The 26,107-nt window shown below is 36.1% G+C and overlaps 1 pseudogene; it reads left to right on the forward strand.

Moving 5' to 3' along the window:
- Positions 1-12,524: 12,524 nt before the first annotated feature.
- LOC103656988 lies at positions 12,525-14,690 on the forward strand (annotated as a pseudogene).
- The last annotated feature ends 11,417 nt before the right edge of the window (positions 14,691-26,107 follow it).

Here is a 26,107-nt window from a genome sequence, read left to right on the forward strand (position 1 = left end):
TAGTTGTGCACATTCTCTTCATTTGTCTGAAAAGTACGGGGTAGAGAACTGACTTCACCTCCTCATTTCTCTCCTCTTCACAAGTATTTGTTCCAAGCCGGCAATTTGCTAGGTGTCGTGAGATATGCACAGGTAGGAAATGCAGATTCCTTGCCCCTAAAGCAATCTGGTATAGAAGGGAACTTGATACCCAAAGTGCACAACTCAGATGATACTTTCTTAGAACATCCTTCCTTGAATACTCTGAAGTTGTTTCCCTCCTGTCTTAGACACTGAGTTACACTGTCAGGTTCTATTGTCAATCAGGGCACTTATGAAATCATCATCTCTCTTTGTCCACTTAGGTATTTCCTGTCTTCTTCCTCTACATGGAAAGTCTCGGGGGGGGGGGGGTGCCTGGGGGCTTAGTTCGTTGGGCGGCTGCCTTTGGCTTGGGTCATGATCCTGGGGTCCTGGGATCGAGTTCCGTGTCGGGCTTCTGGCTCAGTGGGGAGCCTGCTTCTCCCTCTGCTGCTACACCCTGCTTCTGCTCTTTCCTCTCTGTCAAATGAAATTAAGGTAGGTAGGTAGGTAGGTAGGTAGGTAGGAAGGAAGGAAGGAAGGAAGGAAGGAAGGAAGGAAGAAAAAGAAAGAAAGTCAGTCTTTGGGGTTAGGTGGTGTTTCTTTCCCTGTATACTACTTTATGCTCAGCACACAGAAGAATTCCTATGAACCAAGATGTTATCAATAAATATTGTTGGATGAACGAATGAGTACTTGAAGGGGCCATCTATTTGCAGAACTAACCGGTATAAATCTTACACCTTGATTAACTTGGTAGCAGTAAGTTAATCTTTGATACATCCTTATGGATAATATGAGTCCTTTGAGTAAATATCATATATGGTTCATTTTGTTTTCAAATAAGGATGTTGAAGTAAACAAAAGGGTGAAAAAAATAACGTATTTCTCTCGTTCTCACTCTTTTATAATTTCTCCGTTTTTGTCTGTCAGACCCTTGCTTTCGGCAGAGGTAGCTCCTAGTGTATATATAGAACCGATGGGTCGATGGCTGTATCAAGTACCCGGATAGAGAAAAAGCCAACCAATGGGCTGCTTTCTCAATGATGCCATGCAGCCAATGAGGAGAACGGTTCCTCCGGGGGCCACATCCCCTTGATTCATCAGAATACTCCTGCTGGTCTGTGCCCTTGCTGTGCCCATCCTCTGACAAAGGTACCAGAGAACGGATAAAAATCAAGGAAAACAGGAATAACAAACAGAAAGGTTGGGCGGAACTTTTGACCCCATGTTTCATCTCTTGCAACAATTGTGAAAAACTTGATACCTTTTAATTGAGCTTTTAGGCCTGTGGTATGTATCTGTGAGCGCCCGAACTCCTATGACAGTAAGGCCATATCCATGTGAAGAAAACATAGATTTGAAAAAACGGAGTAATCTAGCATTTTCTGCTATTTTTTTAGTCATTTTGAATCTTACAATGAGCATTCATTTGAGAGTCCAAACACCTGCACTAATCCTCAGTAGGTCAGCTCACAATCATATCCATTTTCTGTTGCTGTTTCCACTGACAAATTGAAGACAACTGTGATTCTGAAGCTACAAGTAAAAATCATTTGAAACTAAACTTTCATCAAGAAAGACCTTCTCATATGCGCAAAATGGAACATTTCTGTTTGAACAAAGCATATTTTTAGGAAACATAAATAGTAGTCATCTTAAAACATTTTCTAATGCCTTAAGTTTTTAGAATTTTTTTTTTTTTTTTTTTTTTTTTGGCCACTATATCTCAAGATTATTGACTAAAGGTTATTGGGTAACTGATGTTTGTTCTAAATTCTCAAAAATAATCCTTGTGCTCTATCAAAATGTTGAGCTATCCTAACATATCATGATGTGAATTCACATATCTCAGAAAAAAAATACTATATATATAGTTATATGTATGATCTATAATATAGATATTGGTAAGGAAGAATTAAGGAAGATGAGTGTTGGAAGGAAAAGAAATAAATTTTAATGGAAGATGCTTGAAGAGTTTTGAATTTGATTTCCAGTGTAAAGATCACTAAAACATTTATTCTTGATATACAAGAAACAAGAATTCTACATGGAAATTTAAATGTTGCAAAAGCAATAAAGGGTAATACAAACAAAAAAATAAGAAATGTGTTTTTGGCCAACGCAATTTTATAAACCAGTGCTAGAATTAGAAGGGTTTATATTTGGGCATTATGTAGTATTTCACCCTTTGCCATTTTTCTATAATAAAAAGGAGGATGACAAAGCATGGTTTCAAAAGAGAATGAATTTATTTCATTCATAGAACTCAATTACAAAATGTTTGCTAAATCTAAGTATACAGAGAGCTAAAGTCTGCTTTTAGTTGTTTGTATTCAGTATCCATGATAATCTTTGAAATCAATGGGAATTGTGATTCTTAAGCAAGAAAGGTTTGCTGGGAAATGCAGTTTAGATGAGAGTCTAGAAATCGATATGCAAGCATTAAATCAGTCTCATCCTTCTTTCCTTAGATTATCTGTTTTCTCTTTACCTGAACTTGTGGTTTTCCCCTTCACTATGATCTCATTGTCTTTGCACTTTCTCTTCTTTGAGAAAACAATATTATTATTAGAAGAAACATTGCTATGCACACGGAGCAAGCATTTCTGATTCAATTATGCAAGCTTTAGAATGTCAGCCTGCTCTCGGCTCTAAAATTGCATTTGCTTCACTGCGTTCTTTCTCTTTCACAAAAGCCCTTGTGCCAACATCCAGCCCCAAGATGGAAGTTTTGAAAGAGCTAATCGGGAATCATCATGGTTGGAGGAGTTTAGAATAGATGGATGAAAACATAGCAGCACCTCGTGTTATTATAGAACTCAGGAAGTGGTCTTGGAGTATCGGATTTGACGTCTGATTCCTACGTTGACTGGTAACAAAACAGTCATTAGAGCTAGAGGGTAGAAAAAGCAAAAAAAGTTTTGCCCATAAAATCTTGACAACTTCAGGGAAGAAGCTGCATTTCCTTTAGTATTCATGGGAAGGAATTCTGACTTGCTCTAAGACTGCTTGTTATTTTACAGTTCATTAATCACTGAGTGTAAAGGGCTCTGGAGGAGCAGAGCGAAGCTGGGGTCAGCCAGCCAGCAGACAGCCCATAATAATGACAGTGTGGCAGAGGTCTTCAGCCGTGGGCAGCCAGCCCAGGCTCAGGAACTGTTAGGATTAGTCACCATAACCAGTCTGGCTTGACGTGCTCTCTACTTTCAAAGAAAACAATGCTTTAACTTTCAAGTCTCCTGATGTAATTATTCAATGCAAATAGCATATTTTTCTAAATCTCTCAAAGTCATAAAAGCTGAGAGGGATTGAAGAGATAATGAGTAAATCAGAATGTACAATAATGTTCCCTTTCCTTAAATAATTGCCAGTTGATCTGCAAAAACATTGCAAATTTGGCAGAATAATTATCACTCGTTCCATATTAAATATAGAGTTATTGTACCACAGGTATGTTTTTTCAGTTGTCCTCCAATTCTTTCTTCTTTCTCTTACTGTAACCTCCCTAAACTCAATCTGCAGACCTCGGCAATAAATATTATAAAAACTTGATTTATAGAGCTCTTATGGTCAAAAACCCTGGGCGAAATGCAGGGCACTGAAATGCGCTGTAACTTGATCAATATAATAGCCGAGTATTGTTTAAAAACAATAGAAAAATATCTAGCACTTTCTTTGTAAAAGCCTTGTAAGAAACACATTTCTTCTTTCAGATAAAAATTATTTATAAATACCAGGAAAGTGCCCAGAATTGAAAGCCTTTCAAATAATAACAGACATTTTCTGATATAGGACAGTTTTATTTAAAGGCTTTAGTGTTAGTTTTTATGTTATAAAATTTTGCCATCAATAATTTCTATTGTTTTGTGTCCTTACATAAAAAGCAGTATAATACATTGATAGAAAAGTCAGTATTACACGTATTTGAGATTTTAATTGAGAAAGTATTGTCTTTCATTTAGCACCTAGTATCAAGCTTAATTTTGCATTTCATTATTAGAAGTTTTGCTGAAGAAAATGGATTATTCAAAGTGAATTGTCAAGAAGATGTTTTAAAATGTTTAAATGTTTTATATCTAAAATATAATGAATATTGTGTTTGGACAAAAAAAAATATAGGAAGAACAAATTTACTTATGATTAATTGAATGCACCTGGGTGGCTCAGTTGGTTAAGCCCCTGACTTTTGGTTTTGGCTCAGGTCATGGTCTCTGGGTCCTGAGCTCAAGCACCAGGTAGGGCTCCGCCCTCAGCATGGGTCTGAGATTGCTTCCTCTTCTTCTCCCTTTACTCCTCCCCCGACACATGCGTGCTCTTTCTCAGATAAATAAATGAATGACTCCTCCCCCCATGCATGCATGCTTTTTCTCAAATAAATGAATGAATAATTGAATTCCTAATTATAAACCTTTTAAAATGTATTTTAAGTATCTGTAATGGGCAATGTTAACCTTTTGCAGTCATTCATTATGCTTGAAAGATCTAATTTTTTGATAAATGATAACATAGCATCCCTCTTTGGATTAATTTTTATCCTCATTGAGCCTGCAATAAGTCTATTGAGAGCCACATTTAAAACTTATTTTGATGTTTATCTGCCCTAAAGGAATTAGTTTAACTATGACAACAATAGGATAGACCATCTTGTCTTTGCTTCCTTTTTTTTTTTTTTTTTAGATGTTCTAACTTTTATTCCTTCCATTTTAGAATAATGCTCTGTATTAGTCAGCTTAGCCTAGGTTAATAACAAAGAACTTGCATATCTCAGAGGCTTACAACAATAAATATCTATTTTTTCCTTTTATCACATTTCATGTTATCTTCAGTTTGGCTGTGACTCTATTTCACATCTTCAATCCAGGACCAAGTTAGAAAAACAGACCTTGACCTCTTGGTACATGATGTTAGATAAAACATGTGACAGACAAAAACAGAAATGAGAAATGGCAGAGCCTCGTGAACGATCCTAATATTTTGCTCAAAAATGCTATGTGTCAGTTTCACTTACATTGAAAGCAAATCAAATGGCCTGATGTGGGGTAGAGAGCATCTTTTTTTTCTTTTTTAATTGAACTACAGCTGGCATATAATATTAGTTTCGGGTGTACAGTATAGTGATTAGACAATTATGTATATTACAAAATGCTCACCACGATAAGTGTAGTTACCCTCCCATCACCATACAAAGCGATTACAATATTATTATGTTCCTTGTACTGTACTTTTCATCCCCATGACTTACTTATTTTATTGGTCTTTGCTTTCTAATTATATAATACTCTACAGATTCTGGTGGACTCCGTCTTAGGCAACATCAAGCCTCCAAATCTTATATCTGCCAGAACTCTGATCACCCTCAAAGGCACATGGATCTGACAGAAGGGAATTTGTGAACTTCAAAATTTGAAGCTTTATAGATACAATGAGGGTCTTAGTAAACCAAGCGAGATACAGATTTACTTAGGAGATGAAAATTACAGAGACCATAAAGTAACACCTAGACCCACCCTCAGCAAAGCCAGTTGATAGAATCAAGCTGCTTCCAGATAAGATCACCTCGTTTAGTAGAACTCTTGATTGGAAGAGTTTTGATTTTTTTTTTTTTCCTGAGCTACCCTTTGCTTCTCCTCTATTTCCCTGACAACTATTTCAACTGTTTGCTGACATCCTAGCTAATGCTTATATAATGGACTATAGCAAATGTTGGTGTCTTCCAATTTCTACTTAGAGCAATATAAAAACCCAGCAGATAAATTATGGGTGAGGGAGACATTACATTTGTAAAAAGGTTTCACCACAGGACTTCTTAAATATTGTACTTCGCTAATGCAATTGAAATAATTCAATTAACTTTAAAAAAGACTTTCAGAAAGATAACCATATTTAGTTTTAGTTAATTCTTGTCACGTAGCTATTAGCACAGTGGTGATGTTTTGAAATGCCACTAAAACTGAAAGAGCTTTCCAAATCCTCTCAATGTTTATAATTTGTCAGAATTAGAAATTTCATGGAATTACTCAAAAATATTTATGGACTACTTACTGCATAGGCCCTGGCAGAATGAAAACATATATATATAGATACATACATACACACACACTGACATTAACATTCAGCTTCTTGTAAAGATATATATTTACTTTAATTTCATTTTTGAAAATAAGTATGAAAAATCCTTGAAAATCCACAGAACTGGGGATTTGTAAATGTGAAAATTTTTCAAGAAAACTACAATGGGGATTTTAGGTATCTTAAGAAGAATAAATTAATGTTGATTTTTGGCAAAAAGTTTAGAGTAGATTATTAAATGTGTGTTTCTTATCAGTTAAGATTGTGTTTAACTGCAAGTAACAAAAATTGGACTACTAACAGCATTTTGTTTATTTTTGCAACAAGAAGTCTCAGTCTAGACGTTTATGGTGACTCAATGATGCCAAGTGATCTGGCTCCCTTTTTTTTTTTTTTAAGATTTTATTTATTTATTTGAGAGAGTGGGAGAGAGAGAGCACAAGCAGGGGGAGTGGGAGAAGCAGGCTCCCAGCTGAGCAGGGAGTCCGACTAGGGGCTCACTCTGAGGACCCCGGGATCATGACCTGAGTGGAAGGCAGATGCTTAACTGACTGAGCCACCCAGATGCCACCGTCTCCTTCTGTCTCTCATCATTTGTAGTTTTCTTCCTCAGATTCCTTGGATTGCTACTCTACTAGGGCATGATGTCTACAAAAGATGTTTGTCAGCCAGGTGGGTCCCCTTTTATTCAATAACAAAAGCAGAAATAATCCTCTGCTTGCATCTCAATAGCCAGGGCAACATCACGAAAACACCTTCCGGATACAGGTTACTGTTTCTCAGCTAGTGATCACAATTGACCATTTCTAAATCTTTGCTGAGCTTCAGCCAAACTATAGTCAGGCTTCTCTCTTCTCCAGAGAATGTCAGCTTGCCCCTGTGCAAGCACTAAAACGCAGAACACTCCCGCCATCAGCTTAGGCTAAGTAGCTGACCAAGGCAACACATTCTCTGTCAAACCACGAAAGACGCAGTCTGCTCCTCTGTGTTCTTTGGCTAACTTTTACTACTTACTGCTTAGCCCTCCCTCTACAAGAAAACCTTTTTCTGTTTGATTTTGAGATGCTTCTAGATTTCTGAGATCAGTGAGTTCTTCTTAATGCTATAGTCTCTCTTCTAAATAAAGAAGTCTCTCCTTATCTAATCTGGATTTGCTTTTTATGACACTTTGCTTTCTGGGTTGGGTGAGTAAGGAGAAAGGGAGGTGGTAATGTTGGGTATTCGACTGGCCATGTGAAGTATCTGCTGAAGTTTCTTTCCTTTTTTTAAAGTGATTTTATTTCTTTATTTGTCAGAGAGAGAGAGAAAGAGAGCACAAGCAGGGGGAGCGGAAGGCGAAGGGAGAAGTGGGTTCCCAGCTGAGCCCGAGATCATGACCTGAGCCAAAGGCAGACACTTAAACAACTGAGCCACCCAGGTGTCCCTCTGCTGAAGTGTGTAAGCACTTAGCAGTGTTTCAGCAGAAGCTGGCCTATTTGCCACCATTGTTACGTAAGGAAATAATTTATTCATTGGAAAGAGGCTTGATCCAGACGATCGGAATGTTCCCCTCCAAATCCAGCTGAGTACTATGCTAAGCATGGTTTACACAAACCCACAAATCAGCTTTTGGGCAGAGATCATACCTAATTTTAATCAATTGGGAAAACATGGAGAAACAATAAAATTTAAATTGGATTTTAATCATGTGTAGAATTTATTTTTTTTTAATTTTTTAATTTTTTAAAAAGATTTTATTTATTTATTTGACAGAGATAGAGACAGCCAGCAAGAAAGGGAACACAAGCAGGGGGAGTGGGAGAGGAAGAAGCAGACTCATAGTGGAGGAGCCTGATGTGGGGCTTGATCCCACAACGCCGGGATCACGCCCTGAGCCGAAGGCAGATGCTTAACCGCTGTGCCACCCAGGCGCCCCCCAATCATGTGTAGAATTTAAATAGTTGACACAATAGCAGTACATATTTGGGCAGGAAAATATTCAGGATTTATAATTCATTGCCATGAAGATGTCTGGATCTTCTATTTAACTATCAATGATTTCCCAAGCTCCCAGCTCTCATGAGGAGAACAACTAAATTCAAGGTTCCCATACATGCCAATATTTGACCCCACTATATATATTTTTTGGTTTAAAAAAATTGCTATTATTCCCATGTTAGTTTAGTCTAGTCTTGGTGAGAAGATAAAACTAATATGTGATTTTCTCTCCTCTTGGTTCAAGGAAGCAATGTGATAAAACTGTATCTTGAGCTCATCGGAAGTAATTTAAATCATCCAAAAGTGTCAAATATCTAATAATCGGAACTAGGATGAGAAAAATATCCTTCACTAATTCTCCTAGAAAAAATAATCCTGTTTTATAGATATGCTGAAAGGTGTTAATACAACTTTCAGACAGAAGATATGTATGATTTAGTGTCTTTGCAGAAATGAATGTAGTACTTATGAATAAAATCGATACTTAAAAAAAATACATTGGAAAAAACTTGAAAAATATTATTTTCCTCAAAACTTACCTCAATTTGCTTCATCAACACTTTTCAGTCACATTAACTTGTTCGATAGCTTCCTGAATGAGTGAAGAGTATCACAATTTTATCATATGCTTATCTTGAGACTCAATATAGACATAATCATTTTAATGAAAACAGGGGTAGAAAATCACTCTAGTAGTTTTTCTTTCAGATTTTAATCTTATCATACTACTTTTAATGTACTTTTGAATAGACTTTCATATTTCCTGGTTTCAGCAAATATTTTTAGGTGGACACTCTGTGGAACATTTCTGCCTTGGTTCTAGGAATAAAATACTTGGGTCAAACTTATAAAAAGCATTGGTAGGAAATTTATGTTATTAATTCATGTAGTAGAATATATTTTTCTCCTCAGAAACATCAAACTCCTTTTATTGATTTGTTTTTGTTTTGAAAAGTTAAAAAAAATGCAGGAAGGTACAATAAGTAATATAATAAATATCAGTGTGCCCGCCACCCAAAATGGGCCAAGATGGACCTGTTCTGCTTTCTGTATAAATATGAATCTGATCGATCTCTCCACTTATCCACCTTTGTGTACTTCAATATTTTATATTTTTTTCTTTGAATGTCTCACACAAGTTTCATTAAATTTACTCCTAAAAGCTACTAACGGTAGATATAATTCGCTTGCTACTGTGAATGCTTATGTCCTGCATAGCATTTTCTAATTCATCATTGCTTATTATAAGAATTCTAATGGTTTTAGTATGTTGATTTTGTACCCAGAGAACTTACTAAACTCTCTATTTGATAAAAAGCTGTCTACGATTGTCTTGGATGTTCTATGTAAATAACACCTATTTTGTGACTTCTTTTTAAATTTGTATGCTTCATATTTATTTTTCTTGAGTTATAATACTGGTCAGGACATCCCATGCAATGTTCAATAACTGAATGATAATAAAATGCTTGTTGTTGCTTTTTTTAAGATTTTATTTATTTATCTGACAGAGAGTGAGACAGTGAGAAAGGGAACACAAACAAGGGGAGTGTGAAAGGGAGAAGCAGGCCTCCCGCTGAGCAGGGAGCCCGATGCGGGACTCGATCCCAGGACCCTGGAATCATGACCTGAGCTGAAGGCAGATGCTTAATGGCTGAGCCACCCGGCGTCCCTAAAATGCTTGTTTTATTTCTCACACCAGTAGGAAAGATTCTTACATTTTACTTTTAGAAATAATATTCCTATAGATTTTGGTAGCACTTTATCAGGTAAGGATGTTCCCATTGACTCCTAAATTGCTTTTTAAATAAACGGGTGCTGTATTTTTCAAACGATATTTTTCTGCACCTATTTTCTTCTCCATCATATGATCTTTGAGTTAATAGATCCGTGTTTTATATTGAATTGGTAATTTTTAAAAAATGCATTGTACCAACCTTGCATTCTTGGAATAAACATTTTTGGTATTTTTGACTTCTTTTTAAATACTATACTGGGTTGAATTTGATATCTGTTTTCTTTTTATTTCTTCATGTTTTTTGAAAGGTGAGGTTTAACTATAATTTAATTTTTATACCATTGCCTAATTCCCGTATATTCTGTATTAGACTCATAAAATGAGTAAGGTAATGTTCCATAATTCTTTTTGTTTCTAAAATAATTTGGTAGTATAAGGATTACTAATAACTTTGCGTTATTTTTTTTTAAAGATTTTATTTATTTGAGAGAGAGAGAGAGAGAGAGCATGAGCAGGTGGGAAGGGCAGAGGGAGAGGGAGAAGCAGACTCCCTGCTGACCAGGGAGCCCGAAGCTGGGCTCGATCCCAGGATCCTGGGATCATGACCTGAACTAAAAGCGGATGCTTAACTCACTGAGCCACCCAGGCCCCCATGGGATCTAATAATTTTAACATCTAGTTAAACGTATGGGTGTAATGATCTGAATCTACTGCCTATTTTGGAGAAAGGCTTTTGGTTTTTTTCTCCCCCCTCCCCAACCAATTCAGTTTTTTAATGGCTCCTTGTCTATTCAATTTTTCTACTTATTAAATCAATTTTAGTAATTTATTTTTTATATAAAATTTCCCATTTTATCTATCTTTTCAAACATTGGCATAAAGTTATTTGTAATATTCTCTTGTGATTAAAAAAAATCTCTAATGTTCTATTACTATTTTGTCCCCTGAAATTGCTAATACTATTTATTTTACCCTCTTTCTTTTTATTACTACTTTTTTTCCCCCTTAAGCTTGTTAGAGGAACCCATGCCTAAGCCTGTCACACATGCAATTTTCTATTAACAATAATTATTTCATGAATGGACATATGCCCTAATATACAGCAGTGATGAAGGGAGAGAAATTTTCTGGACCTCTTGGAAAATATGGACTTTCCCTGAAGAGATAGATACAAAAAGAGGTGGCCTGTTTCTTCCAAGCATTTTTGGGCACAGATTTGTGGCTCCAAACTGCTCTAATCCTATTCACACCTCCCAATAAGAAAAGGCGCAGAAACAGGATGAAACAGTCAAGCAAATATCCGGGAGATTTAACTTTAGCTATTAGATTAAATCAATAATCTTATCTCTGAACTCTCAGATAAATGAGTCAAAAAATTCCTTATTGTTTAAGTTATTTTGAAACAGGTTTTGCTTATTTAAATCCTAACTATTGCACCTCTAGTATTTCTTCCGCATAGTTGTCTATATACCATAATGTGTATTCAGAATTTGGTCAGTAAATGTTTTCCATGGGAATGGAGAATGCCACCATTTTTCCTCCTCCCTAACTTCTTCATATTTAAAAGTTCTCCATCAGTGTCCCTCAAGGCCACTGGCTATTCTCCGTGCCCAGTGCCACCACTATGCGTGGCTATCGGCATCTCTAGTTTGGCCGATTGCAGACTCCCAGAACTAGACTGCTTGAGTAGTCACCCTCCTTCGTGTTATAAACTTCATAGCTAGACAAATTGTCCTAAACTGCAAACCTCCGTTTGCCACTTTTTGCTTATAATCCTTTAAAGACTGAATTATCAGGGAATTAGGTTGCAAATAAGAGCAACCAACTGTGGCTAAGGCTATGTTACAGGCACAGTCTTCTCTGATTGACTGAGTTTGACCCCTTGTAGGACCCTAGCTCTCCAGGGTTTGTGGGAGGGAATATCTCTATGCCTTCCTTTTGGGAATTCTACCAAAAGGAAGGATGTTCATATAAGACACTGTCGGGGCACCTGGGTGGCTCAGTCCGCTAAGTGTCCAACTCCTGATTTTGGTTCAGGTCATGATCTCAGAGTCATGTGATCGAGCCCTGCTTTGGGCTCTGCACTCCGCGGGGAGTCTGTTTGAGATTCTTTCCCTCTCCTTCTCTTGCTCACATGTGCTCTCTCTCTCTTTCAAATAAATCAATCAATCTTTAAGACATTGTCAAAATGACAAATGGAAACTAACAGTTGTCCAATTCTCCAATCCAAAGTGAACAACATGGCTTATAAAAGAAATACATTGAGCTGCCCATGTTTTTCTTTCTTTGGAAATATTCTTCTTCTTAATAACTCTCATTCATCCTCCAGTTCTCAGCCTAGAATCTCCTTCCTCCCCTGGAAGCTTTCCCATAGCCCTCATGTCCAGGTTGGGAGTCCTATGTTCTCACAGAACAAATTGTACTTAAAATGTCTTATTATTTTATATATAATTCTACATCTCCTTCACTGGACTTTATACCCTCCTCTATTTCTGCCTTGCACATAAAATCATGCATAATACAAGTAGACATTCGCCAAACATGTATTGAATAAATAAATAATGTATGTGCGAGCCTTCAGTGGAATGCCTGGAAAATAATATTCGGTAATGCCATCTTTCTTCCTTTTCTTTTTTTCCTTCCTAAGGTACAGTTGAAGTTGAAATCTGTTGCCAACATGAACTTAAACCCTGATGTACTGAAGGTGAACCTGGGGCAGGGTCTTTGACAGCCTTTAAAACTGACTGCTCTCTTTCTACAATAATTACTTCATCCCAGTAATGCCTCTTGGGATTGCATTTTTCCATCGAACCAGAAACTGTGGATGTGAGCTCTAGGGTACACCTTGGAAGCTTGATATTTTACATAGTATGGTAGCCTTTATTGTTTGGGATTAGAGTTGTTTCGTTGTGTGCTGGTGGAGGCGCATGCCCACTACATACAGTTCCTTGACTTTCCCATCTTGATCCCAACATGCCTTGCATGATAAATTTTTACATGCTGGTCGTTTTTCATCTTACTTGGTGATAATTTAAGTTTTTCACTTTGTCTATAAAAGATGTTAATTTGGGTATTTCCTGAGTCGAAAGCTATTATTTTCAAAATAGAACTTCACTCTATAACGTTGAGAGGCAGGCTATATGGTAAAAATGGCCTCATCTGTTTAGTCAGCCGATCTTTCTTTAATTTGCATATATTGGGTACCTACTAGGTTTTAGGCGCTGGAATGGGCACAAATAGTACTAGGCTATATCAGATTCAGCTCTTTCCTTGGGGAGACAGACACCTAAACCTTTCATTCTAAATCAAGCAAACTAAACAATGAATAAAATGGAAGCCCTGAGGAGAGGTATCCCTGGGTCAAGGCAAAGTGGCAACACTGTATCCTTGATAGCCAAAGAGTGATAAGGAATAACAGAGTCTAATTGAAACACTAAGTCTTTTGATGTTTCTTAAGTTCTCCAGTGCGAAAGAGGTCAGCTGTGGAGAGTTAGTTAAAACAAACATCAGTTGTATTCTACCCATGGAAATCAGACTACAGTTGTGAAAGTTTTACTCAGAGGTATCTAGAAGACAAAATACATTTAAAATCGTAGTAACTGTGGACGTAATTTCTAAAATAATTCAGTTATTATAGATACTACTTATGAGCCAATAGGCATTAAGTTGAGGAGTTATGCAAGTTTCCTGAGAATGACTCAAGATCCATGCTTGCCTTATTTAAAAAAGAAAATGGTATAAAAATAGAAAAGGATGGTTTGTGTTAATACATATACAGTGTTAACAAGAGAATGACTTGTAGGATAGGAAGCATCTTTTTCCTTTTTATTTTTTTTTATTTTTATTTATTTATTTTTTTTTAAAGATTTTATTTATTTATTTGACAGAGATAGAGACAGCCAGCGAGAGAGGGAACACAAGCAGGGGGAGTGGGAGAGGAAGAAGCAGGCTCATGGCGGAGGAGCCTGATGTGGGACTCGATCCCAGAACGCTGGGATCACGCCCTGAGCCGAAGGCAGACGCTTTAACCGCTGTGCCACCCAGGCGCCCCTTTCCTTTTTATAATTAAAATGGGGCGCTGAAAGGCGTGTTCGCCTGTCTGCTGGTCCGCATGTCCCCCCCTTGCTCACGCCGCTCTGGCATGGCCTTGTGCAACACGCACAGGGAAAGCCCACCCCAGACTTGCAGCCACCTCTATAGTGGACGTAACCTTCGAGGAGGTGAAGCTTTCTGACCACAGAGCCAAATACTTCGGTCCTGTTTTCCTACCCACTGGACATCGCCTTTTGTCTGCCCCATGGACATCGCTTTCAGGGAATATGCTGAGGACTCTCACAAGCTAGGCTGGTAGCTGCTGGGGTCTCTGTCTACTCTCAGTTCGCCCACCTGGCTTGGATCAACACTCCCGAGAAGGAGGGAGGCTGGGACCCTCTGAACACGCCCCTGCTGGCTGGTGTAACCAGAAGCTTGTCCCAAGATTATGGAGTGCTGAAGGAAGATGAGGGCACTGCCTACAGGGACCTCTTCATTATCCATGGCAAGGGTGCCCTTCACCAGCTCACTGTCAATGATTTGCCAGTGGGTGCTCCATGCACACAGCTCTGCAGCTGGTCTGGGACTTCCAGTACACAGGTGCGCACGGGGAAATCCGTCCCACTGGATGCAAGCCAGGCAGCAACACAATCAAGCCCACTGTGCACGACCGCAAGGAATACTTCTCCAAACACAACTAGGCTGACAGGTGGAAAGCTTGGGTGCTAGGTCCCCACCTGTGCCCTTACCTGGATACCCCATGCTGGCCCAAGAAAGGCTACGCTGACCACTTCTATCCCTAACCCTGGAGGGCTAAGGGCAAGGCCTTCTCATTCTCCCAGGTGGAAGCTGGTGAATGGTGACCCCTTCTCTAGTAGCTGGGCACAAACCTAGAGGTGACCAATAAAAAAATTAGGACAGGCATGGTAGATACTTAGATAGATAGATAATGAGCATGTAGAGTGATAATAGTTTCGGGTGTACAGTGTAACTATTCAGCAATTCTTTACCTGTCTCAGTGCTCATCAAGATAAGTATACTCTTAATCCCCTTTATCTGTCCCACCCATCCCCCTACTCACTTTCCCGCTGGCAACCACCCGTTCTCATTATTTAGGAGACTATTTTCTTTTGTCTTTCTCTCTCTTTTTTTTTGATTGATTGTTCATTTGTTTTTTTTTCTTAAATTCCACATGAGTGAAATCATATGGATTTGTCTTTGATTTCACTTAGCATTAATAATAAATATATAATACATATACACACATACCACATCTTTATCCATTCGTCTATGGATGGACACTTGGGTGCCTTCCATATCTTGGTTATTGTAAATAATGCTGCAATAAACATAGGGGTGCATGTATGTTTTCAAATTAGTGTTTACATTTTCTTTGTGTAAGTACCCAGTAGTGGAATTACTGGATCACATGGTCATTCTATTCTTAATTTTTTGAGGAATCTCCATACTTTTTTCCATAGTGGCTGTGCCAATTTCCATTCCCACCAACAGTGCACAAGGGTTCTTTCTTTTCCACCTCTTTGCCAACACTTGCTATTTCTTGTCTTTTTGATTCTAGTGATTCTGACAGGTATACGGTGATCTCTCATTGTGGTTTTGATTTGCATTTCCCTGATGATGAATGATGTTGAGCATCTTTTCATGTATCTGTTGGTCATCTATATGTCTTCTTTGGAAAAATGTCTATTCAGGTCCTCCGCCCATTTTCTAGTTGAATTATTATTTTTGGTGTTGAGTTGTATAGTTCCTTATCTATTTTGAATATCAACGTCTTATCAGATATATCATTTCCAAACATCCCCTTTCAGTACGTTGCCTTTTTGTTTTATTGATGGTTTCCTTCACATAGAAATTAATTTTTATTAATTTTTTTTAGAAAGCAATTTTTAAATTGTGCTTCAAGTATAGAATTTTAGTATATATAGAATTTAAACATTAAATATTCCAACTATGTAGTCAATATTTTATAACATTTCCATGAATGTTGCGGGAAACTGTATTATTTATCTGTAATTCTTCCTTCTTTCTCCTCCCTAGCAAGATTCATTGTGAGCGTAGTATACTTTCCTGTGTCATTGACTTCGGGGTTGCCATGTGACTTCACTTGGCAGTGGAATGAGGGTGCATTGAGAGTGTACCAGCTTTGAATTGAAGCCCCAAGAAACTTTAAATACTTTTGCTTACTTTTCTTGGATTTTCTTCCATCCAAAATGAAAAGCACTTGACCTGGGTATTTGGTGGAGTAGAATGAGAAACACATGGTCTTGAATATAATTTTCAGTGTGAAATAGAATTTTCCCAGCCAACCTATAGACCTATAAGCATGAAATAAGTGCTTGTTGTTTTAAACCATGGAAATTTGGAGATAGTTATACAACATTTGTCAACAGAAACATGACAAATACAAATAGTTATCTCACTGCCTCTCAAATCTATATTTGCATGAGGATGATGAAAAGAAAGAAATTAAGCTGGTGCTTTCTCAGTGCTACATACTGTTTTAGATACATATCATAATCATCTTATTAATAGTATAGCCTAGTGATTAAAATTTCAGTTCATTACCCAGCTTCATCGCTTACTACCTGTGTGTCCTTGGGTAAGGTAACTTAATATTTCAGTGACTAGTTTCCCTGTTGATAAATAGAAAAATAATAACAGAATCTATCTCATTGGCTCTTTTATGTTTTATGTGAGATTTAACAGAAGGAAAAATAATTACTAGCTACATAATAATTATTCACCAAATGTTAGCTAGTATTATCATAACACTCTTCGTCATAGGCCAGTGAGGCAAGTTTTATTAAAGTTTTGAAGATTAAAAATTGAAGATTGGTAATAATAACTATTCTTGCATGGTTTTAAACTCAGGTTTACTTTATTATAAAGTCCATACTTACTGCGTGGACTTGTGAGTTAGAAATCTTTTTATCCTACAGATTCTACATTTAATAAAATCTCTTAAGGCTTTCTTTTTTATGTCAGGTTGCTTTTGGATAAGTGTAAGTAATTACATCATTATACTCTAAAATATGTGGAAAAAACTAATTTAAAAATGAGGAATAATTTCTATGAGAAAATGTAAGAGGAAGAATATTTAATCTGAAGGGAAAAGGAGAAGGGGGAATGTAGATTCTCTTTCTGATTATATAAAGCATTTTAAGAAGCTTTTGTGTTTTTTTTCTTAAACACACAAAGGTAAAGAATGTCATAAACCCCAATATACTCATAACCCAATTTTAATAATTGTTAATATTTTCAAAACATTTTTAAATTCAGAAGCTAATCACAAGACGTGGTAAGTTAATTCTACTTTTCTAGGAACATAAAAAAGTAACTGAGTTGTCTACTGCTATATAGCAAATTGCCCCAAACCTTAGTGGCTTAAAGCAATATTGTTATCTTAAAACTTCTCTGTTTCTAGAAACTGAGGACAGCTTTGCTGGGTGCCTCTGCTGAAGATTTCTCTTGATGTTTTAATCATGCTGTCAGTTGTGGTCTCATCCGAAGGCTCAAGTAGGATTTAGTTCTAAACTCAGTAATATAGTTGGTAAGATTCATTTCCTCACAGGATTTAATTTTTGATGGCTTGTTGGTAGGAGAATCCCTTAATTGCTGTTGGCAGAATTTAGATCCTTAACATTTATTGGCCAGAGACCTTCTTCATTTCCTTTCTATGTGTTGCTCCATAGGGCAGCTCACAATGTGGCAAATGGCTTCTCTTAGAACAAATGAGTACAAAAGCAAGAGAGAACAAGCAGCCAAATGGAGCCCATAGTCTTTTCTACAACCTAATCTCAGAAATGACATTCTGATCAATTTTCCTATATTCTCTTTGTTAGAAGTAAGTCATTTAAGTCTAGCCCACACTCAAGGGACACAAAGGTGTGAATACCAGGAAGTGGGATGTTGGCAGCCATCTTGGAGGCTGCCTTCCACAGGTTAGGTATAACTTTAAAGCAGAAGATGCCCCAAACACCAACTCTATAAATACAGGAAGTGGAAATTAATGAAAATTCTTCTCTGACTTATACAACAGCTGTGTGTTTGGCAGGTGGCAACAGAACTTTGGGCCTGGTTGGGGAATCCACATTCACAAAGCTCTTTATGAAGATATTATTATTTATCTGAAATCAATTAGACCAGTGTTTTTCTTTTTTTTTTTTTTAAAGATTTTATTTATTTATTTGACGCAGAGAGAGAGACAGCCAGTGAGAGAGGGAATACAATCAGAGGGAGAGGGAGAGGAAGAAGCAGGCTCTCAGCAGAGGAACCTGATGTGGGGCTCGATCCCAGGACCCCGGGAACACGCCCTGAGCCAAAGGCAGACGCTTAACGACTGAGCCACCCAGGCGCCCCAGACCAGTGTTTTTCTAGTAGGGATCCTTGAAATCCTTGGATGTCGAGAAATACTTTCGGAATTCTCTGCTTTTATAAACATGAGGCTAGTACTATGGTTTATAAAATCTATCCTTCCTTTTAAGCAGTTGAATCTTAAAAAACAAATTTGTTAAATGAATCAATGAGTGAGTGAATAAGTGAATTAATAAAACTCATTTTCCTGTTAGGCATGCTAAGTGATGGATATCATTTAGGATTCTTAACTCTGACATTAATTATCTGAAGAAGGAGGTTCTTGAATGAAAACAAATTCTAGTTACTATGTACTTTCTTACAAATTTTCCATGGACTACAATATCTAGTAATGGACATTTTATCTAAAATTTTTTTGTAAAATAAACACTAATATTCTATTTGCATTCATATAAGTTCTCCTTACAATTATATGGAGATTTTGGTTGCATTTGAAAGACACAAAGATTTTCTAAGAATTGTGAATGGATAAGTTTTGCATCCAGGCCTCAGTTACGTTTTCCCAGTGATTGATGACATTGTGGAGCTAGATTTTTACTTTCCTGTGCAAAATCAATTTTTCAACTAGAGTAACCTGCAACTGTAATGAGTTTGGAAAAAATCTTTCTGGTTTCATGCTGAGATTCCATCAGCTGCATTTAGAGATTGCTGTACACACAGATGCATGGTACCGGTGGAACGCTGTTTTTCTGTAGTTGCCCCAAACCATTCAGAGGCATAAAGTTTGAATGAGTGTCCTAAAAGTACAGCCTTTGGAGAGCCCTAAAAGTCTGGAACAAATACTGTAGTGTCAATTAATGTAGTTGTCTTCAAATCTATAATCTTATTACTCCTGAGTAAATGTTTTACTTGGGGAACTTCCAGAAATAATAGGTTTCTGGTACCCAGTGAATTCTCCAACTAAAATGTCTCTAAAATGTCTATGTCGAGAGGAAGCTAATACTTCATTGTTTTTTGGAAGTTCAACAATGCCAAAACAAAATATATGTATTATATTTCATAAACTAAGTGGAAATTAGTGTTAAATTTTATTTGAAAGTTGCAACATTTTAGCAGTAATAATTTATTCATATTGCCATATACTCTGGTGTGAATTTATTCATTTAAAAGAAATATGAAGTGGAGTCAATCAAAGATTTTACTAGTGGCATTAATAGTAACACTTATAATTCCCATGAAAGAAAATTTACTAAGTAAAAGCTCAAATCTCTGTAGTTACAATAAATCATCTTAAATTTTTTCACCTCTTTTCAAGACTGACTCTCTTTAGTTCCTCCCCACTTCACTAATATGTGTTTAAAAGCAAAATAATTTATTTGATCAATTGATCCCCTTCTTCACATAATGACAATGGTTCCACTAATTTTTTCCACAAAAGTTCTTGATATCACCAGTGTTCTCCATCCCATATATTCACAGATTTAGAAAGTTTAAAAAATTGTTCTGAAGATGGCAAAAGGGAAGTCAATTTAGTATATCTTGGGGGTGAAAGTAAGTCTAGTACAAAGCATGCAACAAAAAGGAAAACTTGTGAAGAAATAATGTTAAAATATCCAGAGGTGCGAGCAGAGGGAGAATGGTATATGACCTTGCATTATCTCTCCAATTGTAGCACGGCTGCGCAAAATGCCTTCGAGATTTCCCACTGGATACGACTCCATCATATTACCTATTAGCGTGGTGACAGGCTTTCTACTTATGCTGCCCTTGTGAGAAACCCCCTAGAGTATTAAATTCAGTCCTGGACAACACAATACTAGAGAAATGGAAAGACCGAAGGGGGTTTTAAGAAAACAACACATTGTAGGAAATATCATAGGATCATAGGGCTGAGAGGGACCCAGAAAGGTCATCTAATCTCTCAGCCTGCCTCTGGGCACGATTGCATTTAAACGACTGAGTCTCATTTGAGAAAGAAAATTGTACATTTCTACTGTTTTAGCACTTCAGATGTGTATTTGGGACATTTAGCCCAGGCTCATCAGACTAACTTTTTTTTCTGTTAAACATTTAGAAAATTTGCAGTGCACAAATTTTAGTTTTAAAGCTCCATAGATTTTTATAATGAAAACATTGATGGGATTACAAACCAAAACATGCAACATTCTCAGCATTCCGGAAACCTCTGTCAATCCACTTCAAGTCAATATTTCCCCCTACAAACACACTGAAAGTAACCAGCGTTTTATTTCTATTCCTATCAATTAGTTTTCCTATTTTTGAACTTCATGTAAATATTATTATATATGTTGGTCTTTGTTTCTGGGCTGTTGTATTCAACATTATATAATTCTGCCTTGAATAAAGGAATTTGCTTTTTTGTTGTTGCCGTTCTACGACATTCTGTTATATGAATATAGCACAATTTATGTATCCACCCTAGTGTTGATAAATATTTTTCCCATTTTGTCTATTATGAATAGAGTTGTTTCGAGCATTCCTGTATATGTCATTTGGTGCAACTGTGTATGTGTTTCTATTGGGGAATAAGCGGGAGTGGGATTGCTAGATCCCAGATTATGTGTATGATTAACTTTAGCAGTATCACCAAACTCTTTCTCAATTTATACTTTCATTATCAGTGCATAAGAATTTCTGTTCTTTCATAGTCTTACCACTACTTGGCAATGTAAGTTATTCCTAAATCATAATCATTTTGGTAGTATGTATTGATATCTCATTGAGGCTCTAACCTGTGCTGTCTTGATAACTAATGAAGTTGAGTAACTTTTCATATCCTTATTGGATATTTTGCTATTCTCTTTAAAAATACCTATTTATGACTTCTGCCATTTCCAATTGTGCATTTTAAAATTATATATGTACACACACACGTATCTTTTTAGATCTGAGGGGTTTTTTTGATTCAGGGCATCCAAATTTGCCCTGGTGGTTACTCCACGATAGCTAATCTAAAAAAGAAGGAAAAACAGAAGGTAGGATTGCATGAGGACACATTTATAAGGAAGGCCTGAAATTGATGTATATCACTTCTATGCACATTTTATTGGTCAAAATTTAATTTAGCTACAGGAGTTCCATTAGTTACAAGAAAATGTAATCTTATTGATTAATCTTGATATAGAGACTATAAGTTGTCTGAGACCCTAGTCAGACTCTGACACATAATAAAAAATATTCTATAGACAAATTTGTAGCAAGCCATGTATCTCAGAATCATGGTTAAATCAACCTAACTTGCTAACATATGTTTGGCTTGTCTCTACTGGAATCCAAAACCATGTCCGTGGCTACCATTCATTGCTGATTTTAATCATATGGAATAGATATTTTTAATGAATTCATCTCATCTAGCATTTTGTCATATTGAATTCATTCCATATAAATTCCTGTTATATTGATTTCTCAGTATTTTATAGAATCCCAGAGTTAAAAAAGACCACAGAGGTCATCTGGTCCAATCCTTATCCAATGCATAAATCCCCTCCAGCTGGTTAAACTCATTTTTAATTCCAAAGCTATTCTCCAAGCTTCTAGTCATTTCATCAGCAAACTTAATTAACAGGGACTCTATTCAATCTATTGACTCATGAGGCCAGCTTAACAAAATTAATAAATATATAATTTGGCTGACTGCACAGTGAGGTGAAAGATGTGGGAGTAATGTGCATTACTTCAATGCCTATAATTCCTTTCATAACATTATGAAGCAATATTAGATAATCTTAAATTCATTTTGCTGAAAAAAAATCTGTCTAGTTACAACAGCATGCTACTGGGAGATCAAAAATAAAATATTGTCTTGTAAGTTAAAATGTGCTAGATGGTGAATTAAGATTTCAGATGAACCATAGAAAGCAAAGAACACTTAATTCAGTAACATTATAACTTTTGAAAAATGTACCATTTTTGGAAAAGTTACTATGACTATAGATGATCGTGGCCAAGTTGCCAATTTAAGGTGACATTGTTTATACAAACTGCAGTATGAAAAGTATTTCCTGGGGTTGTACAGTTCACAGACACTTGTTTATTCATATTCAAATCTCAACAAGGAGTAAAAAAAAATTCAAATATGTATCATGCAACATTAGAAATTTAAATATGGTAACAAAGATACCATTGAAAATATCTGAACTCCAGTTATAAAATAGATTGAATAACTTTATTTCATATTAATGAGTATGTCTTATTATTTTTTTTAAGATTTATTTATTTATTTATTTATTTATTTATTTATGAGAGAGAGAGAGAAAGAGTGAGAGAGTGGGACGGGAGCAGAAAGAGAGGGAGAGAGAGAATCAAAAGCAGACTCCCTGCTGGGTGCAGAGCCTGACATGGGGCTCAATCCCAGGACCTTGAGATCATGACCTGAGCTGAAATCAAGAGTCAGTAGAATCCCACTTTACTGTGTCAGCCAATCTCATAGATATTTTTTAACAGTGAGTACTTTTGTGAGTACTTTTGTGATTAGGGAATTCTATGGTATTGTCGTATCAATGTGAACAGGGCCTATTAGCGTAAACAAAATGTACTAATATATAGCAGGGATGCACTGTAATGATTTCTTGTTGAAGTTAGAAAGTTAGGAGGATGACATTGAAAATCTCTTTTGAAAATTTTATTCATCACTTTATGAACTAGCTTAATTTTTGCTTTTAACTACTTAAAGAAACCAACAACTTGACTCTCAAAAATCCATTCATCTTCCAGCTGCAATTACTGTAGATCAGACCTTTTGGTTACATGTTGTATTGCTTGTTCTACTTTCTCAGTAAAAGTATCATATAGTCCAAGGATGTGATTCAGTCGCATCCATAATTTTCCATTTATAACACTTCATTTAAAAAACATGTTAACTTAAAAATTCAGAAATTAAAAAAATTAAAGATTGAAGTATGAGAATGAACCTGCTAAATATGTAACAATACAGAAAATTTAAAGGAACGTTAAATTATTAAGACAACAGCAAAGAAGATACTATCATCACTCCAATCATAACAGGTGACTTGATGATAAGTAGCAATAAACAATCGAGAAAGAGTAGGATGTGTTTACGTGCTTATTTAAACTATAAATATCAAAGATGAAAATAAGTCAGCCTCCTGAGCAAAAATTATATAAATGTATGACTTTTTGTAGTATGTAAATGATAATCATGGACAATTTAAATGGAAAACATCAGAAGATTTTATAGATAAAAGGAGAAAAGTACAGTTTGTAAAACACAATAAAATAACAAAATAGTAAGTACAAAAGTTGCTTAAGGTTTATTTCAAGGTTAGCTTTAGCACTTCCTAAGAAGGTCAAGTTCTAGACTGCTATGTGAGCTTACCTTCTTAGGTACTTATTGTAGTCATTATTAACCTATTGTAAAAACGGTAAAAAATGTCTGGGTCGAAAAGAGGCAGCAAAATTGAAAAAAAAAAAAGCAAAAACAAACAAGTCCTTATTAAACAATGCCATTTACTTACAATCTGAATGTGGTGAAAGACGTGTATACAAATGGTTAAGAGACGATGATATTTTATTCTTTATTTCACAAGTGAATTATATCATTAATATGAATTGTCCTATTACTTTTGCCTTCAGTATATGTGTATCTTTATGCTGATGGCCGTGAAAACGTGACCATTTAAAGAATGATAGATGATAAATTACTTGGTGGAAAAATAGGGTATATAAAGATGATTTACTGATTTTTTAAAAAGGTTATTTATTGGGACACCTGGGTGGCTCATTGGTTAAGTGTCTGCCTTTGGCTCAGGTCATGATCCCAGGGTCCTGGGATCAAGCCCTGCATCGGGCACCCTGCTCAGAGGAAAGCCTGCTTCTCTCTCTCCCTCTGCCTGTCACTTCCCCTGCTTGTTCTCTCTCTTTCTTTCTCTGTCAAATAAATAAATAAAACCTTTAAAAATAGAAAAACAAAAACATTATTTATTGAGAAAAAAATAGAACCAAATTTGTATGAGAAAAGATTGAGAATGGTCACCTCCATAGAGGTCATTGTATACCCTCTATTTTCTTCCCAGTGATCTGGCTATCCTTGTCTCTTGGCATCTTCATATCATTTAAAAAATCAGTTTGTCAAATGCCATGAAAGAAACTGGATTTTTAATTGAGATTTTATTGATATTATATGTAAATTTGGAGAAAATTGATTCTTTACATTACTGACTCTACAAATCTATGACAATCTCTCCAAATATTGATGCATTCTTTAATGTCTCAGTAAGATTTTGTAGTTTTGTGTATAGACCTATATTCTGTATTTTCCTTTCTTTTTACTGTCCATGAATTAGTCTAGATAGGTTCTACTAACTTTTCCGTCTTCCAACTGGTCCTCTCTTCAACTGTGTCTAATCTTCTGTCAAATCCATCTATTGAGGTTTTTTTTTTTTTTTATGGTCTTCTCTAGCTCTAGGTTTTCCATGGTTTCCACAGTAATTCTTCCTAAATCCTGGTTTTATGCTGATATTAACCATATGTCCCCTGATTTTCTTTAATGTATTAACCATCGATATTCAAAGTCGATGCCTGATATCTCTAATATCAGAATCTCCTGTAGGTCTTTTTCTTTTTTGCCCTTATGTCAGGTATGGTGTGGTTTTTGCTGCATCGTGTAATTTTTGACTACATGCTGAATGTTCTACATGAAAAATTATAAACATACTTTGAGTTTTTCGACTCTGTTGTTTTTTTTCATTGACAATTTTCTCTTGTCTCTGGCAGGAGTTAGACTAGAAGAAGATTGTTTAAGCCAATCATAGATGAAATTAAGTTTCTGTCACTCTGAAGACTTGGTGATTCTCCATTAAATCTTTAGTAGACTTTCAAGCATCTTAATTGAAAATTTGGCAATTTTACCAGAATCCCTCTCATTGACAGGCTCTTACTACATTTTTTTTCTTTCTTTCTAGCCCTCTTTTGAAACTGCTAAAAACTACTCAGTTGCTCATCCATTACTAATGGACTGTCCAATGCTTCCCGGACAAAGATGTATTCAATGTAAGATTGGGCCTCTGCACTTCTCTTCAGAATCTTGGCCATCAGTCTAGGTATCTTAGTAGTTCCCCAAACAGATGTTTTAACATTTGTTATCCATCTTCTTATATTGTTATTGGTGAGAAGATTGGCCTGATACGAGCTAGTTCTTTATAGCCAGAGTTAAAAGTGGTACACTTACTTCTTTATTTGAAAAACAAACAAACAAACAAAAACCCCCCAAAACTTCAAGGGGTAGTTATATGAGACATTCAATACAACTAATCAATGAATTCTAGACACTTGTAGAAATTTCATGTAGCAAGAAGATACACATCAAAATTTCCAGGACAGGTTACCTGTGTTACACAATGTTTTTGATAGTACTCTGGGCATTCTCCTTTGAGATCACAGTAAATTGCTCATCAAGTGGTAAAAACCTTTGGCCATTTTCCTCCATATACTAAATTTTATTGTGTTTAAGATGATATTGATTTTTAAAAAAGATTTTATTTATTTATTTATTTGACAGAGAGAGAGACAGCCAGTGAGAGAGGGAACACAAGCAAGGGGAGTGGGAGAGGAAGAAGCAGGCTCCCAGAGCAGAGCAGGGAGCCCAATGTGGGGCTCGATCCCAGGACCCTGGGATCACGCCCTGAGCCGAAGGCAGCCGCTTAACAACTGAGCCACCCAGGCGCCCCAAGATGATATTGATTTTAAGAAGTAACATGATATATATCATAATTTAAAGAAAAATTCCAACAATTATAATCACAAAATGTCAAAGATTTTAAAATGCTTCTTTATTTCAAAAATACCAATATATTAATAACAAAAACTATATATAGTTTCAAATAGTAAGAAAAACAGTCTTTAAAATTAAACATG

This window comes from Ursus maritimus, unplaced genomic scaffold (assembly GCF_017311325.1).
Source record: "Ursus maritimus isolate PB19 unplaced genomic scaffold, ASM1731132v1 scaffold_21, whole genome shotgun sequence".
Lineage (NCBI taxonomy): Eukaryota > Metazoa > Chordata > Mammalia > Carnivora > Ursidae > Ursus > Ursus maritimus.